The 19,941-nt window shown below is 45.6% G+C and overlaps 1 pseudogene; it reads left to right on the top strand.

The window, feature by feature from the left end:
• Positions 1–18,381: 18,381 nt before the first annotated feature.
• On the top strand, positions 18,382–18,525 carry LOC126548646 (U2 spliceosomal RNA; annotated as a pseudogene).
• The last annotated feature ends 1,416 nt before the right edge of the window (positions 18,526–19,941 follow it).

Raw genomic sequence — 19,941 nt, 5'->3', positions numbered from 1 at the left:
AAGTGCCTCGAAAATACGCGCTTCTGTCGTGGGAAATAATGCTTGCTGAGCTTCCGACTTTTGCAGTGCTTATGACGCACATACAGGAGTGCGCGTGGACCTGGCTACGGACTGATTACCGTTACTTGCCCCGATTCACGTGTCGCCGGCTTGGTACGAGCTGCGATAAGGACCATATGACAGATGGGCAGCGCGAAGCGTCACCGAGTTGAGTGAGTGTCAAGGGGCTGATACTGCGAATGCAGGGCAAATTAGACGAGCTATATTAAATTAAATTGAGTTATGGGGTTTTTTGTGCGAAAACCATAATCTCGTTATTATTTGTGTGGTGATTATGCGGACTTCGAGCATGTTCTGTGGGGCTGCGCCTCTGCCGGTCCCCCTTTCACCCAAGAGGAAATTATGAAGCTCATTAGGGCCCAGGACCAGACCTCTCAAATCCTGGCAGTCCAGAGGGCTCGCGAGAGGGCCGTCAGGTTTCACCTGATGGTCCCCGAGGGGGCCTAGCCAGGTGACGTCGAGTTTGCTCGCGTCTGTTGTGGACCAAATAAAGTTGTTTCACTCAGTCACTCACTCACTCATTATGAGGCATGCCGTGCTTGGGGACTGCCGATTAATTTTGACCACCTGGGGTTCTTAACATTAGGCGAGGTTTATCGAGCTGAGTTCTCTAAAAGCATTACTTCAATTAAGCAAGGTCAGAAGTATGCGCTTACAAGCTGCAATAAACGAAAGTACTGTATAAAAATGCTACAAAACAAAACTCGTTTCATTTTCGGTCATGTGTGTAAAGTATGGGCTGCATTTCTTTTTTACCTTTTTGCACTCACTAATCACAACATTGTGATGCACGCGACACTGATCGCAACTGTTTCAATAATTCGTCGTAGTATAACATCACTGAACAAACGCGCAGAAAGTGCCAGTGGTTGCCACAAGTGGCAAGAAATACCGGAGGCTGAAACTCTTGGAAAAAATTGGGTAAGACACGGATTTACGGCTGTATACACGCCGTTACACTAATTGGCGCGCTACAGGGCCATGCGTAAGCAGATAGCGCATGAAGCGGGTGGTATAACGGTAACTCTTTCTACCGGGAAGTATGTTTGCTTGCTCGTGCGCAGATATACAGAAAGAAAGAGTTTTTGCACGCCGAGCGTATATTGCCGGACAGGTTCTCGCAGATGCTGCAGTGCAGTGGGTGGCTCATAATGCGGATCGAGTCAAATCTTTGTAGGGATGGCTCTTCTAATCAACTGATAGGCTTGTTTTTGAAGACTGTGCAGGTAATTGCTACGAAGCTACCCTGTCATCGTTGCCGATTATACGATATTATTCATTTTTCGTCTTTGAACCACGGTACGAGAACTCTGGGCTTTTGAAAAGAAGCAAGTTTTGATCCGGCGAGCACGAACATAACGAGGGATTTACCATTACTGCGTTGTAAGCGTTCCCGCAATTTCCGTAGCGCTCACTGAAGGAAGTAAGCATCAGACACAGGGTGCTTCTACTTGCTGCAGCGGCTGAGTGCATGGTTGCGACCTTCTGCTGCTGAACACGAGGTCGTACGTTCGGAGTACAAAAAACACTAGTGTAGCGCCCTTTACGTGAGCGTTAAAATAAAAAGGGAAAACTGAAATAAAATGAATCAACTGGTCAGAATTAATACAAAGCGCCCATAACACCGGCCGCAATGTAGACATTTGGGCGAGTTTGTACGGAATAAAACATAATTGGGTTTTCCGTGCTAAAACCACGATCTGATTGCGAGGCACGGCGTAGTGCAGCACACCGAAAATTCGGACCACCTCAGGTTTTTAAACGTGCAGTCAAATATAAGTACACGGGTGTTTTCGCATTTCAGCCCCATGAAAATGCGGCTGCCGTGGCCGGGATTCGATCCCGCGACCTCGCGCTTAGAAGCCCAACACCATATCCATTAAGCAACCGCGGCAGCCTAAGTTGGCACGGCGGCATTATGCAGTGAGACAGCCGGTATAGGCCACAACGAAGACAGTTGTTCAATTTTGTCGCCTGCGCAGTATTTGTTTTTTAATTCGGTGGACTTGCCGCGGAGCATATGTATTTAGTACCGCTTGCTTTTTTTTTTTTTTAATGCCTATTTTATAGAATAAAGCTTTAGTTTACAGTAAGCACTTGTCGCGTCAATTCCTTCTTCGTCCTTGTCTGTGGCGCTACACCCTGATTTCATGATAGCTCTTCTACGGCGACTCTTATAACCCTAGCTGCTGTTCTCGTCAGTCGCCACTGTGCTGCGCCAACGATTTATAATGTACAGAGGACGCCGTTGTGCCTGCGCGAGTACAACCTCTTATCCTTTTCAGTTTCTTCCCCCGACCGCAGTCCATATAGGGTCTCACATTTAGTGCAACCTGGGTGTACCTTACTGCCTTTCCTTCTCTTCCTTAATACCTATGTCTCTGGCATTTTCAAAACCAAAATAAATAAATAAATTCAGTGAGAACGTTGAAGAAGCCACAGCTGCTTCGCGATTTGCATTGATGCAGCTTTGTTACGTCGCATATGAACTTCCCATTGACCTAATTCTTTAGCAAAAATGGCAATAAAATTTTTATCTGATAACTTTGCAGTTTACGTTTAATGTACAACGTTAAAGACGATTGTCGCACGAGCCAACCCTGTTTTGTAAAGCCGGAGCTGCTGTACACGAACGGACTGTACAACTATTCGAATAGTTAACGGCGGCGGTCGCACGGGGACATCGCCGTAGCTCATACTAATGGGAACAAAATAACAGCGGTGATAGCGTGTTCCCGTAATGTTTTCTTGCTTTCCCTCTATTTTTAGTAGAGGCATGGGTCTGTATTCACAAAAGAGATTTGACGCTAAGGCTGTTCATAAGAGCAGGTACCAATCAGTCGTGACGTTGGAGAGATTATTGCCGGAAGCCGCCGGCCGATTGGCAACATCAGTTACGAACGAAAAGCTTTGTGAATTCGACCCCTGGATTGTCGTGAAATGAATCTTTGCGAAGTAGCCTGTGGGACAAGGCGGATGATTTGGATGAAGCGACCCAGTTTATGCATTCGTCTTTGTATGCTGCGACAGACAAGTGACCTAGTTTTCTGGTCTGATCCGTCTGAATGAAAACAGAACAGGCAGGCAGCTTATCTTCTGCAGCCAGGCAGACGTTTCTCCGGCATAAAAAATAAAGTCGATGCCTAAACCATTTCAGGCTGCGCGGCCCGACTTCGTCGCCTTAATCAGCTATTATTGTGAAGTGGAACGCGAATGTGCAGTAGCACGATAACATTTTTTGCGCGCAGTGGTTCAGAGGACGTTTCGTACAAATGGGTTCATCCACGCGAAATGTCCTACGCTCGAAAAGCGACCATCGCTAATTGTCTTGGAAAAAATTCCGCTAGTTGGCTTTTGTGTGAATGAGGTTTCGCGAAAGTATTTATCAAGAAAAGAAAAATATTCGGTGACGTAAGCACTCTTTGAAGTTTTCCCGAAGAAGCAAATGTTGGGTGGAGGCAATGTTTTTCGACTCAGGTGTGAAACTAGGTACAATCACAAATCTTTTAGAATATTCTGCTGGCGCGGTTCTTTCGCGTGATGTCATAGGTGAACACAATAAGTTTCCGCGTGTAGTTGGCTCAATAAAAAAGCCAGACATTCATGCATCAACATCGTTATTGTTTCAGCCACAAAAATTTTTACCGCTTTTTGAAGTAGCTATAGTTCCCGCAAAAAAATGTTAGAAAATGAAATTAAGTATTTTTTTCCGAAAATTACTACAGAAGTTGCCAAAAAGAGTCTTTTTGACCAATGTAACACCTAAATTAAGCATTGATGCACTCCAGATAAAAATACGTGCGAGACCTTATTAATTGCACCAACCTTTCAGCTTGTGATGAGATAGATGTCCAGATAGATAATGTCCAACGGAAAAGGTGATCTGCCCACCCCCCGACACACAAGTCAGGGGGCGAGTGCCGCCGCCTCAGATGCAGGCTGGGAGGTCTTGGGTCCCAGCAGCCTCTTCAGCCAGTTGGACGAGCCGGAGCTGGAGCTCAGAGTCCGAGCTGCGCAGCAGGGTCTCCCAGGTGTCTCTACTACCTATTTTGTGCGTTCCCCCGGGAGAGTACGGACATTCCCATATAATGTGGTCGAGGGTCCCTCTCGCCCCACAAAGATTACATTTATCGCTCCTGGCCTCGGGGAACATGTGGTTCGCCATAACCGGGTGTGGATATGTATAAGTTTGTAGTCGTCTCCACGCGACTGCTTGTCTGTTGTTTAATTTTGGGTCTGGCGGGGATACCAGTCTACGAGCCAATCTGTAATGCTGCGTAATCTCCCCATATTTTAGCATGCGCTCTCCGCTCCCTCGGTCATCGCTTGTGATGAAGAATTTTAAGTTGAATAAATATTGTTCGAGGCGAGAAAAGAATTTGTGAAGTAAACAACCAATCTCACCGGTAGGCACTACTGAACTGTGTCTTCACTGCAAAACATGTGCGGGTCACATTTGAATTTCTGGCGTGCTTCTGACTTTTTATGCACAAAACATGGGCACACGCTTTTTTACGTGCGGTAAATGGCAGTAAAGTGTCCATTTACGGTTGTTTTAATATTTACGCCCCCGCAACCTACGTTTTACGAATATACTAGTACGTTTGTGCGATTAAAGTAAACAATGACTGTTTCCAGGCCGTCGTCAGAACCGGATAGTTAAGAAACGACATATTGTGGCCGGCGCTGATATATCATTTTGTAAGTACTACAGATCAGCAGATTACGAGTTGATCAGCAACCTGAATCACCGACACTCTACGCCAACCGTGGCGTAGGAGATAAATGTCAAGACATTGACAGCTTGCCGTTTCCGTCCTGGGGTGAAGCTGCAGAGAAATGAGTGTGTGGCTTTTCTGCCTGCGCGTAGGACACGATGAGGTCAAGTTAGCCACTGTCTGCCACTGCAAAAAGGTCACATTTATGTCATATTCGCCTACCTGACCACCCCGAGCCCCCAAAATTAGTAGTGGTAAACTGCCGAACATGAGCCGTTTACGATGTACTTATAATGATGTCAAGTGACACAGCACGCGTTCGCTAGCTGAGCCACAGTGCATATGCAGGCCAGAAAAATAGCCCGCAGCGCATGTGTACTATACAGTGAAGACACAGTTCGGGAGTGCCTACCGGTGAGATTGGTTGCCGATTTCAAAAATCTCTTTCTCGCCTCAAAGAAAATTTACCCGAATTAAAAATTTCTCCATGATAAGGTGAAACGTTGGTACAAACAATCAGCTTTCACGTATTTTTATTCGGAGAGTCTCAGTGCTTAATTTAGGTCGGAACATTGTCATAAGGTAACTTTCTGGCACATTCGGAAGTAAATTCCTGAAATAAATACTTAATTTGAATGTCTAATATTATTTTTAGCAGCAACTATAGCTACATATATATTAATGCAGTAAAAAATTACTGCGGCTGAAACATTAACTATGTAAAGGCGAAAATTTTATAAGAACGCACAAATTTTCGCTTTTTATTGAGCCAATTAATCGTGGAAAATCCATAAATGAGCTCACCTCTGACATCACGGGAAAGAACCATGCCAGTAGAATATTCTCAAACATGATTTGTCATTATACCTAGTTCCACAGCTGAGTTTAAAAAATTTACCTCCAACCAACTTTTGCTTTTTCGCGTAAACTTGAAGAGCACTTGCGCAGCCAATTTTTATTTTTTTTTTCGGAAAAATACTTCGGTGAAACCTTATTCACGCAATGATCAACTAGGCCAATATTTTGCCCAAAAAATTGCCAATGGTCGCTTTTAGGGTCTGGGACGTTTCGCGTGGAGTGTCTCAAATGGGACGTTACGCACAGCGCTGGTCAAAAATGCTCAGTGGCCTGAGCGAGCGCGGCCGCTTCGCGCGGTGCATGGAGCCACCGCCACTCGCTTGACAAAACTTGTGGACGTCTTACCTTGCGGCTTACAATGTCTTTCAATCTGTGGTGTCCAAATTCACGTCCTATAGGGTGGCGCCCTCTACATTAAAAATATGCGGATATTAAAGGCTATGCTTTCGCTGGCTGAATGCGCCGGACGCGATTTTGGGAGCCGGGAACACGTCACAGTTGTCGGGTTTAGGCACCACCTGTAGGTCGAGACACAGGATGGAAAAGAAGCGTGCAAAAGAAATCGGTCGAACGCTGGATGCAGAACGATATACGGAATTAAGATGCTGACTAAATGTGCCTTACTTTTACACTCGCTCGACGAACGCTTACTTAACTGTCAAAGCCCGCCAGAACGTGTCACGGCTTTGTGCCAGGAGCCCGGTAGATAGGACGACTGAACAAGAACTTGGACATATGCGGTGCTGGTTTGCGTTGTTTCACTGCAGTCGTGCTTGCATTGCAGCGCTACAGTGACGCTCGTCGCTGCGCACGCAGTTCCATTTCCTCGAGGTAAATGCTATCGATAACATGTCCAATCCAAAAGGGTACCAGAGATCAAAGATCTCTGATATCGGAGCAATCAGACATCGGTGACAGGAGCGGTATACCGCGTGTACCCATTCGTGATCAAGTCATCGGGGTGGTGGCCTACGCATTTTTCACAAGTACTGTATGTTGCAACTTGCTTGAAGAGGAGGACGGTCGCACCAGTCAAGGAAGACGAAGCGCATTGATTGCGGTTTCTAAAGAAGCAGTGCCAGAAATCAAACCTCAGTGCAGACCAGCCTGTTTACGTCAGGTTTCAAGACAGATATCGGCACGCCGTTTCTAGTACTGCGCCGAGGTTTATTGAGGTCTGGGGGGAGCTTTTGGTAGCGTTTATATACAAAAAAGACCATGATTGTTCGCGCACAATTGTGGGCAATTGTTGAAACGCTCAAAATTGGACAGCTGACATCCCTGGCGCAGATTTCTGTAGATTATATACGCTCTTACTTCATGCCGTAGCGTAAATATTTCCACTGTGGAGGCTATAGCGCTGTTTCGTGCGCCTGAGAATGTGGAAGGAGGAGCGGGACGGTGTTGGCTCTAGGTTGACCGAACCTATAAAAGGCATGTCTGACCATGGTACGCCTGGGCATCATCTTTTGATGTGTTTTAGCGTGTGTTGGGCGAAACATGCCGCAACGTTAAATTCGGCTTCAGAAGGTCGCCAATCATTTACACCGCCGAGAGAGATCAAGGCTACTAGACCCAGAAAAGGTGGAATGCTTCCACTATCAACGCATGCCGTACCCATAAAACTGTCCTTCAGTTTCAGAAAATTGATAGCGTTTAGCAATACTTGCCAAACGTCACTACTCGCCGAAAGATTCGGGTCTTTATAAGAAACTTTGGAAGGAGGCGAGACACCTATTCATAATATGCAGTGTCCCTACGAAAGGACTAACTCCTCCATGGTAGCGCACAGAGCCGCTCCATGCCTCAATCCGCCAAGGAGAGCCTCGCATTCCTCGGCGAACTCTGTAGCGTACAACGAGCAATGTTTCACATTGCAAAGAGCGCTCCGGAACACGCGTTGATGACGTTGACAATCGTATTTTTTATCGCCATTCCGGTGTTCCATTTGACATCGTGCGGGCTGGTATGGTGTGGGTCATAAAAGGTGGAAGTACTTCACGGCAGCTCTTAATAGTCGCAATGCTGGCCTGTTATAGGCCAGTGCTTGGTGCAGCTTAAGGAAGCTGTGCAGTTTATGATCCTACAGAAACATTACCCGACATCCCTTGCGCACCGGCCTGCCTGGAAACGAGGCTGCTGATAGTATTGTGGATGTGGAAGCAGATATAATAGAATATACGCAATAATTTAAAACACACAGTGACGCTTCACGTTGATTTGAGCGCAGCGGAGACAAAACCTTCCAAAAGATCCTCCTCCGAAATGCGAAGTGCGGCGCTACCTGACTGAGTTTCCATGCTGTAGTCCTCACGTTTTGTAACTGCGCTCACTCGAAGGCGACCAGACGAAACTGTGTTCAACAACGGTAGTGCACGTAAACAAAGCAAAGTACGTATGAGAACGAGAAACTACACTGACAGATGCCACGTATACGCCTTTGCGCCGCTTCGCAGTGCCGGTCCCCTTCTTGTGATATCGTAATACATGATATTACTCGATATTACCTATTTGAATGTAGGAAAAACAGTTGAGCGAAATGTGAGCGGTAGAACGCTGCACCTTGTCGTTCGTTCCAGTATTTTGTCCTTGCATTCGGATACAGCCCTGATTCATATAAGACGACTTGCATTCGATAGGTGATCTGTACTACGCAAAGCAGATTTCACAAAACTATAAGATTTAGGTAATGCCAGCCCTCCTTTTAGCGGCCAAATATTTCAGGTTTCACAGCTTATGTACAGGCTGTTTCACTTAACTTGGGACAAACATTAAAAATATGCAAATGCTGCGTAGCTGCTCAGAACCAAATTAATGTTTGTGCGCTATTTTGTGCATTCAAGCACAAAAGTAACTGGAACGCCCATGTGTTTCGTTCGACACTTTGGGAAACAATATCTCGACACCAGTGTCATCCTGGAGATTCATTTTAAGTGGATACGTCTTGCAACCGCATCGGCAAGAATTCAGAAATCGCAAAATGTGCCGTAAGATCAATAATGAGGAGGTTATTAGTGAATTTCCGTTAATGAGTGGAATACGTGCTTCGATGCTGGTAATGTCCGCCTCTTCGAATAATCCAAGTCATGGTCAAGAACTATGCTATCTGCCACAGGTGATTTTGGAAAAATCCGGAAAGCTTACCAAAATATCACCCCATACACAGTGGTGTTTCATCCGAGCCACAAACAACGAAGCATCATTCGCTGTTTACCGCTTGTCACAATGGTCAAAGTTCATCTTATTCCAAATGCACGCGCTACGTTGTAATGCTTTCACGTACGGTATCTGAAATTAAATCGAGCAGTCTCGTGGCACTAACCTCGAAAAAAAAAAGACGGGACAAATTGTCTTTAGGAATCGTGTTATGATCCGCGACGGCGACGGGATTTTTCACAAAAACAAATCATAAAGAAAGGGAGCATAAAATGATTCTGAGACGGGTGTTGTCCGGTTTAGCGTTTCCGTTTTGCAATTAGGGGGAAAAACTGTGAACATTAGTGATTAAATCAGCGCTCTTTATCATATATCTTGTTTCCTCCAAAAAAGCCCAGCATACGAGGAAAAGGTAATCTTCGTTCTGACATAATCCTAACTAGCGTGTCGGTGTTCGTTACACGCCTGACAAAGCGTTCCCGGTGTTCGTTGCTTTCACAAAATTGAAATACGATGGCCGACGTAGCAACAAAGATGTTGTAAGCGCAAGCTTCAGAGTGTATTATGTTGAGATCCTTCCTCTATTTTTTTTTATAGCTTCGCTAGGCTATTCAATCTGATAAACTTCTTTTTGCATGCATGAGTCTCCGTTTCTGTTCCACTGGCAGCATTGAGAGTGGATGATTCTAGTGCCCTTTACGAATACATGTAACGGTGAAAAAACAGCATAAATATTTCGGCAAGCTCTTGACCTTTATGAATCATGATGTAATGGCACAGCATTCCGTCTCGTCTCGTGGGCGCGGAATATGCCACATGCTTTTCTCGCGTAAATATGGTAATAAATAAACAAGGAAGAAATAAAGATAATCTTTAGGTTTTACGTGCCAAAACCACGAACTCCGGATTAATTTCGACCCCCTGGGATCTTTAACAAATACATGGTACATGGTATTGGTTTAACCAATGCGTGGTACAGGGGCATGTTAGCATTTCGCCTCCATCGAAATGCGGCCGCGGTGGCCGGGATTCGATCCCATATGCTCACGCTTAGCAGTACAACGCCAAAGCCACTAAGCAACCACGGCGTGTAGAAAGAAAGAAAGAAAGAAAGAAAGAAAGAAAGAAAGAAAGGAAGAAATGTAAGCGATGTCCTCGCAAGCTCGCAGCGCAGTCACAGCGCCGAAATTATTAACTGTTGTAGTTTAATGCCACTAATGTCATAATAACTGCTTCAGAATTACCGCGATACCTTAAAAAATACAGCTTATTAAACGTTTTTCTTATTAAGTTTTTAGATATGCATACTTGCTTGTGGTGGTCTGTTTATGTCCGTGAAGGGTGACCGAGGTTCGCCTGCATGAGATGCGGAAGGCGGCGAGGTTAACCGGGTGGTATGCATCGGGTCCACTTGCGCACCTGCAGGCCGGCTAGCAAAAATCGAAAGAGCTTCGCAGAAAGACGAAACGTGATAGCATCCTTTAAGCTGCTGTGTATATAGCAGATGGTAGAGCAGGATATCTCGCATTTGGAAAATCACTGGAGAAACGAAAAATACACCAGGTGTTTCTCTTTATACGAACCACTTTATTTTAAATGAAACTGTCACATCTACAGGCCCCGGCCATTTTTCGTAGATTGGTTACGTGGCTAGGCGGGCATTGGCAGCAAGAAAAATTTAACCGCTAATTTCGCTAATTAGGAAAATGTGCTCACTACGTTTTAAATAATCACTTTATGGCCCATACTGTAATTGCTAAATTGAAGCGGAGGAGTAGTGAAGTCATGACTGACAAGGTATCCTTTCCCAAAACCTGCTAAAAATTGTGTCGGCTTTCCAGTTAAGATCACCGCGAGCTGTTAAAGGCAGGATTTTGGGAAACTTAACTCGTAGCCCAATGAGCCCCGTAACATGTTTTAAGTTGACATATCTCAAAACTGGTGCTAGTCTTAGGGTTTCTGCAAAGCAGACACGACATTTACGGGAATCACACACTTGCCGTTATGGAACTAAAAAAGTCCACGCCCAATCTCACACTAAACAACAATTTTAAGCGTGGTCCGCGTGTAAATTTAATTCGAATGACGTTGCCAGCATGCACAACGGGACCTAAAACACGCCTGAGATTCCTTTGTGTAGGCGTCAGGACAGCACTGTGTATCTGGTTGAGCTGTAGCGCGAACGAGTAGCCCATACATTGGGGACAGTGGACGACAGGCCTTTTCACGGAAAAAAACATTCCGAAAGCGCGAACGCTTCTGTCTGTATGAGGTCCCGGTCATCATTTGTCACAAAGCCACAAAAGCACCAGATGCAATTGTTTTTCGTCCAACAGCCTATATGTAACGGATTGTGATTGACTGATCGACGAACGCTTGAACGTGTGCGCGCGTGCTATGAAGGTTTCGTCTTCCTTTCTTCTCATATTTTTTGGCCACCAGTGCAGGTATAACGCCAACCGGATGCTCTGTGTGGTTGACTTCCCTGCTTTCTCATTATCAATTCTCTCTCTCTTTCTCTCACGTTTGTGTTCATCGTGTGACACGTGTCACAAGTTTTGCCTTACAGTTATCGACATTTTTCGGCGCTCACTTGAGCTATAACAACGAATTAGAAGATTACGCACATCCCACGCACAGTAGAAATGGATGTTATGCAAAGAATTTTGCAGGCAGCTGGCTGTCCAGCAATATTTTGGGTTCTTCTAAGAGTTACCAGGTAGACCAACGTGTTTGTGTAAAGCAAGCAGTTGCGTGTGTGACGGGTGCCTCTGTGTGACGCCACAAACAAGCAATGGCGACGACGATAGTACGACGGAAACAGCACGGCGACATTGTACTGTCTTTTTTTTTTTTGGTTTCTGTTGTTTTCTTGTTTTATTGTTTTTTTTTTCCTTCTTTGCTCCCGGGAATAAACGTTAAATCCTATTCCCTTACGACGTGAGCCGATCGCGAAAGCTTGTACAATGTCACACAACGGGTCCGTAGCGTTGCCTGCTACAAGGAAAGGACTACATTCCTGTCCTCGTAGCAGGTAACGTGGGCCCGATCCCGAAGGCACTGAAGCGTTAGCTTCCATGAGGCGAGAATGGGGGAAAGTGACGAGTGAAATGCTGCGGTAATTGTGTGCAGCCGATGGGAAACTGGCGTGCTGTCACGTGCTCAAGCTCGTGCTGTTTCACGATACGCATGAGCCAGTTGTCTCAAAGAGCTAGTAAGCGTTGGTGTGAGAAAAAACATGCGTGGAATCGTGGCCTAACCCATAAACAAGGAACAAAAAAAGAACCGATCATGGCCCAACGGTTAGAGTATCGGACTGCTGTGCTCGCAGTGGGAGGTCCGGTTCCACCATAGGACAGTTCAATTTGCTCTTTGTCGAAGAACATGGAAACGAGGTTAGTTTAACGTTAATTATTAAAGCTGGCCATTAGCAAAGTACATGCTATGACTTCGTCTTCAAATGCTGCGCGCTTGCTCGAGTAATGTACTTCAGGCAGTAAAATTACGCTACCTGGCGCAGGCGCATTTTAAAAATTCTATACGGATAAAAAAAAAGGACCCGGCACATGACCCGGGAGAACAGGAAGAACCGAGACTCTCGATATTTAGTAAGAATCATTTAAAGCCAACACATAATGAAACCAAAGCAAGTATAGAGAAAATTAACTTCTTTAATGTAACTAATTTAAAAAAAATGGCATGGTGCATATAGCGTAATTAGGCCTGCTTAGGTGGTCTACCTGAAGACGTGAACATTACTCGCACGACATATTGCAATGTCCATGTAGCTAATTAAAAAAGGCTCACTAATTATTATTTTTGTTAACATTTCAACATGCGTCCTAAAAAGGACGCATGTTGAAATAGTGCGAAATTAAAGCGCGGAGCAACAGCTGCTTGTGTGCTTAGCAGAAATCCTAAAGGTTATGCGAGTGCGTGCGTGCGTGCGTGCGTGGTTGCGTGTGTGTGCGTGCGCGCGTGTGTGTGCCTGACCGAACAATAAAATAAACAGTAAAAATGTACGGAAGTTCATCCGACGATCTTGTTTGCGGCCCTCTGTTTGCAAAAGTGCGGTGAGGAACAAGCGCGTTCAGGATGCCGGTTTCGTCGAAAGCTAGAAGCGCATCAATAAATCTCTTCCCGATATCTCGCGCCCCACGCGGCGCTATGGGCCGCTCGTCTGCGCTCTAATACCGCTATGGGCATGCCTCAACACGGCGCACGAAGAGCTGCCCATCGCAAACGGCCCGGCAGGGCTGCTCGATGTGGAGCGGCGCTACGAGACGAGGTCCCATCTTAGGTCACGTTTTCCCCGCTTTTCCCTCGAGAGTTGTCGGCGATTCCGAGAACGTCTGTATAAGGAAAGCCGCCTTCAGGGTTTGGTAATGTTTGAGATGGTTTCTCCGAGTGTCCCTCCTGCGTGGCGCGTTTCAGGAGACGTGGGAAATATTACGCGAGTGATGAGGGCCTCTCTGTCGGGACGAGGGACTAGAGTGTCGTCGGCTAGCGCTGCGCCGCCTTTTACAGATCTTTTCTTTTTTTTTTTTCAACATACTTTGTACCGAAGTGTGGGCCACGTAAAATCAGTGGTTGCCACCTATTTTATCTTCCCTGAGCCTTACCAAAGGGCAAATCAAACAATATAAACACGCAAGAAGCTGTTGCCTTTGCTGAGTTTCTTTCTTGGTAGTTTATCTTGAAGTGGGGGGTGTTGGAGTCTGATTCTATATTCATGTCTACTTATCCGACTGCGTGGATATTAGTCTAACGAAACTAAGGAGCGGAGTTTGTAACATGAGATATGTCAAAAAAGCGCTTCCTAGAGTTCAGATGTAATATTTAAGCGCTCAATGCGCAAGAAAGGAAAAAGAAAAAAGAGCCCTGCTGTGATCCTCTGATACAGCCCCGAGTATTTGGAGTATGATTAACATTTATAAGAGATTTTCCACGGATTTCATTTTAACACCGGCCTTCGAACGACATTTCACATACGGTGGGGGAAAAAATGGACTCCTCACCGACTGAGTTAGTCTGCTGCTGGCATTTGATTTAGGAAGCTGTCTTCCGCGATCTCCTCGTTTATACGCGCCACCCTCGGCGTTATTTTTCAGCAACGGGGAATGGGATGACTCCGATAGGTCACTCGACGACACCCGCACACGTTGGCCTGCCGTCACGAGGAAGCGTTTCTGAAATGTTCTCCTTGTCTGGCGAGGCCGAGATAATAAGCTCCATATAAATGCAGTCACATCTAAAGAAACATGATGCAGGTGCTGTGCTCACACACGGAACGCAACTTTAATTTCTAAAGGGAAGTTTCGCTCATGAAAGCTAGAACCACTGGTTTCCGCCTGCTATAAAGTTGCCAAAACAATGGCGTCAGTGTAAGCATTGGGCGCTTCTTTCAACACAAAGTGCCAGTTCGATCTAACGACACAAGGGGCCTTTTTCGGGAAGTTCCGACCGTTTGAACGAATGGGTGGCTCAACGGGTGAATCAGGGAAGAAATGTTTAGTTTTCCTAAATATGACAAAGGCTAGGCATCATGTGTATTTGATACCTTTCTCATACCCTTTATTTATGTATAAACTAGGTTGGAGACTCGCCTCTATCAGACTCCAAATCAAAGTAATGATTAATGCGCCCGTATCACCACACACGTATACGTATGCACGCTGAACAGTACGTCAATGCTTTCTTATCCATTGAGACTCGTTCGATCGACGCCAGTGGATTTGGTCGCGGTCATCCTATAGTTACGCGGCACATGCGTCACCACAAGCTACGTGATATTATCGTGATGACGCAACTGTGGGTGTCATCGGGAGCCTAATTTTAGAAGCGTATTGCCAGCGTCTTCTGCACATAGTCACTCGATGATTGCAGAGAGATTGTCCAGGTATTTCTTGAAAGCGCGTTTTTCCATGGGACCCAAGTTATCTAGGCCGGCTCTTCTGTTAGCCGACTTTCTTACGAGCGGAGTTATTTCGAATTTTCTGACTCCATTGCAAATTCCTAATGCATTTTCTTATGCTTAACATTGGTAACAACTCCGCTTAACCGAAAAAATCTAAGCTATTAGACGTATCAAACCAAAATTCTTATATGTAGGCTGATATTAGAGGATAAACGATAGAACAACTCAAAAGCTGAAAAAACCGACTGGTTATGCTTGACGAATGAGACAAAGAAAACGACATAGGTATACGGCAACAAAACAACCGTATTTAATTCGCAAGCTCTTGCGCGGAATAAATTCCTCAGCGCCAAAATATTTTATTCTCTTCATGACAGTACCTCAAACACAACGAGAGAGAAGCTACTTTATTTGACAAACGGATATTTGTGCCCGCAGGTCCCAGGGTATAAGACCCCACTGCACTACACGTTTATGAGTTCATGGAGTTCCATTACGCGGGCGGCCCGGTCAGTGGCGACATTTGTGTGGCATGCATGTGATTCCGCAAGTTGCACAGCTTTGTGCAATGCACTGTCGCTCCAAGCGTATGTAGTACAGTTCTGTAAAACAGCCACTGCCGGTCCCTCGCTGCTGTTTGAAGTTGTTCTCGTCGTTTTTTTTTTTTCACTACACGTAATCAGTAAAACGACGCACACTGCTTAGCAACGTTTTTATAAAAATGAATAAGATCTCTCTCGAAATAATTTTTCAGCAGCTAAATAACACCTGTTCTAGGCGCAGGTTGGACTCATTTACAAATTAAGATTCAATAAACCCATTTAGGGCAAGGACAAAGCTTCGGAAAACTACCTCGGTTCATTTTTCGCCGTAAAAACTGATGGCGTTAGATGGCTTCATGAATACACGAGTTATGGACGGCACTTCCGTACCTAAGCTACGCATGTATTGCGAGCTGAGTTGTCGCTATTTACTGCACCCAAAGAATGTGAGGACTGCCCGCATGTACAATGCTGCCGTGCACGTTACTCTCTATCGCAGTTAGTGAAAAGGGTCGTTAAAGCTATTTAGTTGGCACATGTAAAACAGCGCGACTTGACACCGACTGAGTAAAGCGCTAGAGCCCTGGAGTGATGTGTTGTTTGTTTTCTTTTCGATGTTGTGATATTTGCATTTTAAGAATGGTTTGTCACATTTATCGGCTTCTTATAAGCACTGGGTGGATTGCTCGTTGGCTCACGTCAGGCAACCGTTATTAGCCAAACAGTGCGCGTATCACTGCGAAGAGATTAGACCTGGGGATAGCTGGGAGGTTAACGAGGGCTGAGTGCAGCGACTTTCACTGGGGAGAGCGGTGGCAAAATTTTTAGAAGGCGGAGGGAGGGCTACTGCGTGCATCCGAACATTCGAGTTTACACCAGGCCGAGATTGCACCAGGCGCGTGCCCCTATATACAGTGTCTACACGATACGCTGTGCGTTCTTTCCGGCCGTCTCTGAACATTGCGTAAGGACCCCTTCGCTACACAGATAGAACACAATTGGCAACAGCGCACTTTGGTAACTGTAAATACCTTCCTAGAGTATACGAGCATGGTCGATTGCTAGTACAGTAATGTTAATGTGAATTAGAATGATTTGAAACCATGTACGCGCAGTCGTGGAACCGATGTTGACTGACTGTGCGTGCGTTAAGTTTGACTACATGAGGATGTGCACGTTTGAGTCTGTGTATGCACTCTTTAGAACGTCTGGCTGACAGAAAAAGTCGCAGTTTCGCCTAAAGGGATAGCATCTATTGCGATAGCAAATTATTAGACATATATACGAAGTAAGGACAGTAATGTTGTCGGACGTATAAACACGAAACATTCGCTTACTAACTAAATTAACAAGCATGGTGTCACGCGCGCAAGCAAACATGAACACATCTCACTCGATGACCGCGGACACTCGCTGTCAGAACGCTGGCGTGATGTAGATCGGAAGCAGCGAATAGCGAATTGCCCTTCGTGCTGCCTCTCGCTTCAACGCGAACTAAGCGGTGAGAATACAGCGCACACGAAGCCATCAGCTCTCAGCGCGCCTAAAGACTCTGTACCGACCGCAGATCGCTTTCAACATAGGGTTCGCGTGGCCGCGCTCAGTCGCCCCATTTGTAGCCACCGCCGGAGTAGAACGCCCGCCTCCACCCCCCTTGCTGCCTTGCGCGCAATGGAATACCAGCCTTCCTACCTTGGGCGCGCGAGATCGAGCCACCACCATCTCAGCTCACCTTTGCACGATTTCATTCGCACCCACAGCACAATGCGCAGGCTGGGATGTTATGGCACTTAGACTTTATAAGGAGCATCACGGCGACGGAAACGCGCCTAGAATGCCCATGTAGTTGCTATCGCAATAATGGCATGTGGACGAATATGACATTCTCCTCCAACTTTGTCTTTCGTTTTGTTTCTTTATCCACCTGGGCATACAGGAGGTTAGCACCAGAGAAAGGTATCGAATATTCTTGGTCGCATCAAAAAAGAAGCAATAACTGGGAGCTGCTTTTATCATATTTTCAATCTGTAGTCTGATGACAGCATAGTACATTCATTGAAATGTTGAAAATAATCACCACCTAAGCACTCCGTACAGATGCTTAACCAGCGAAGCTGAAACGTGTGGCTCCGGTGTTTATCACTGGGTTAATGCCGACGGTTCATTAAACGACGGCTTTGTAGGCTGCCGAATCCTCGGTACGCAGTTGCTACTTGCTCTCGGCTGCACGACCTTGTTTTTATGCCCGGGCTGCAGCATCGGCACGGCGTAGACGAGCTCGTTCCCGGTTCTGCTCGAAGCGTTGCTGATCGAATGCTACCTGTTCCTCAGGAGTACGCATGACGCGGGGCCTTCCTATTCAGGGACCGGAGAGAAACTGCTGCGCGCGCGCCCGGCTGCGACAGAGAGCAACGACGTCACTACTGGCACAGCCAATCGCGTGCCTCTCTTTTTTTTTTTTCGCCCATGCGCATGCTGTTACGCTGGAGGTGTTTTCGGCGTACAGGCGATGGATGGACGGACGGATGAACTGCCTAGCCATATAAAGCTTCGCTGTAAAAATTTAGGAGCCATTCAACTCTGTGAAGGTGGAATACCAGCGAAGCAGTAGCACATCACAGCGGGGCATATGTATTTATTTTCATCATTTGGTAATGGTAGTGGTAGCTTTGTGATGGCTATGATATACACTGATTAGTTCGGTTACAGCCTTAGAGAGGCTCTTGGTCAAAGTTAAATCTATACACGGCCATTGTTGAGTGATTTGGATTAGTGTGGCACTTCAGCTAAACTTTTCTAGCACAAATTGAGTGAACCATTTCTTGTCTGGCTTTGACATGCCCACATTTAAGTCTTCAGTGATCATCACAGGGGTGGTGTCATCACGGCTAACGCATACAAAGTGCGTGGTCATGAACTTCTCGATATCTCACTTAGGTGTACCTGGAGATATATACACAGTGGATATCTAAATTCCGTCTTTTCTTTGTATGGCACAGACATCCCCACAGTCGGTGGAATTGTCCTATTGCGAGTCAAAGGCGTATGGATGCAGATGCATTTTCTCCTCTGCATATATGGCAGTGCCTCCTGCTCTTGAGTCTACGTGCTGTTTACAAACGAATCCAGTATACCCATCGACTTGAAACAATGCATCTGGAATTATTATTATTATTATTATTATTACTATTATTGGCAGAGTGCTTGAAGCCTGCTTCACCTCCGCCGTAGGTCGGTCCGGTCTTGCACTGCCTCCGGGATCGGCCAACGCTCACCTTTTTATTGTTGTCTAACAAATACGAAAACTACATAGAACCCTAGCCATGCACAGCTTCGCTGTAAAACATTTCTTGCCTTTCGCCTCTGGCTGCAGCTATACTGGCATCGGTTGACGCGCATATTTACAGGTCTCAAGGAATCACAACTTAGGAATCTACTGACGAAATTCGACATACTGTACTAACAAAATAATTTAGGATTGAAAGCACATAGCTATTTACATGCTTATTGCATGGTAAAAAAAGGAAAATGAGAAAAATGTTTGGCAAATACTGATTATGCGGCCTGACTCAGTCCAGCCAGATAAGCCGCCTTCCGACACATTTCATTGCTGTTCTTCTAATGAAATAAAAAAATAATAGCTTGAGTTCTGCATAAATGCAACATTGACACTCTGCTTTCTCTCAAATGCCCAACAGCAACTTTTTGTTAGTAATTTCGCGCAACGACATATTAGGAAATGAATTCGTCTATACGTACATACATGTATTTCTTTTTAAAGCAAACTTTTCTTTGCCTACCTCCCCGCAATTTGGCATGTCGTCGTCGGTCTCGCCAAGTAGAGTTACTTACGGAGCATATATGCAGTGATTATATTGCAGAGTAGAAGCTGTACGTCGCTCAATAAAAAAAGAAAATTACGTGTGTGGTGCTACGTTTCAAACCCGGTTCCCCCAGAGCAGCAGCCCGACGCAGCCATCTAACAGCACGTGGAACTCCATGACTTTTTAAACTCGAAATAAAACTCATGGTTTTATGAAATAAGAAAGAGACATTTAGTATAATAGAAAAGCTAAGAGGTCGGCCTGAATGAAAGTTCTAACCTGCGCTACTCAGCAATGGGGAAGGGAGACGGGAGTGAAAAGAGAAGGAAGGAGAGAGGTGTTGATGGTGGTGAGTGAACTTGAAGAGCAAAGACTCCTCGAAGTCTGAAATCTAGACCGCTCAAGTGCAAGGATTTGTATGGAGCTTTTGAAACATCACGCCGACATAAATCCTGCCAAGGTCCTCATAGGGCTTTTTCAGACAAAGGTTGATAGGTAAATTTGGGCAAATTCTGTACCAATGATTGTCTTCCCACGGCATATCGCGGGCAAATCCACAAGACGTGTCCTGTTGTCTAGGGTGCCTCGCATTCCTGCAGTCCGGATTGTCTGTACAGCCAATAAGGTGCATGTATTGCCGAGTAAACGATACACCTAGTCGTAACCAAGCTTTCATAACTTCTTTTGATTGTAGGTGGTAATTTCACTCGCATGTTTGGGTCGAGTCTGTGAAGGCGTTCATGACGCTGAGTTGACAGCGCCAAGTATGTTCTAGTTTTTTCGTACAATAGTGTTTACACTAGAACACTAGTGTCCGGTCGACAAAACGGGATGGACACTTGCTTGGCATTATTGTGAGCCATCTG

Source organism: Dermacentor andersoni, chromosome 1 (assembly GCF_023375885.2).
Source record: "Dermacentor andersoni chromosome 1, qqDerAnde1_hic_scaffold, whole genome shotgun sequence".
NCBI classification, from domain to species: Eukaryota; Metazoa; Arthropoda; class Arachnida; order Ixodida; family Ixodidae; genus Dermacentor; species Dermacentor andersoni.
The sequence above is the reverse complement of the archived record's forward strand: the minus strand, read 5'-3'. Positions and strand labels throughout refer to the sequence as shown.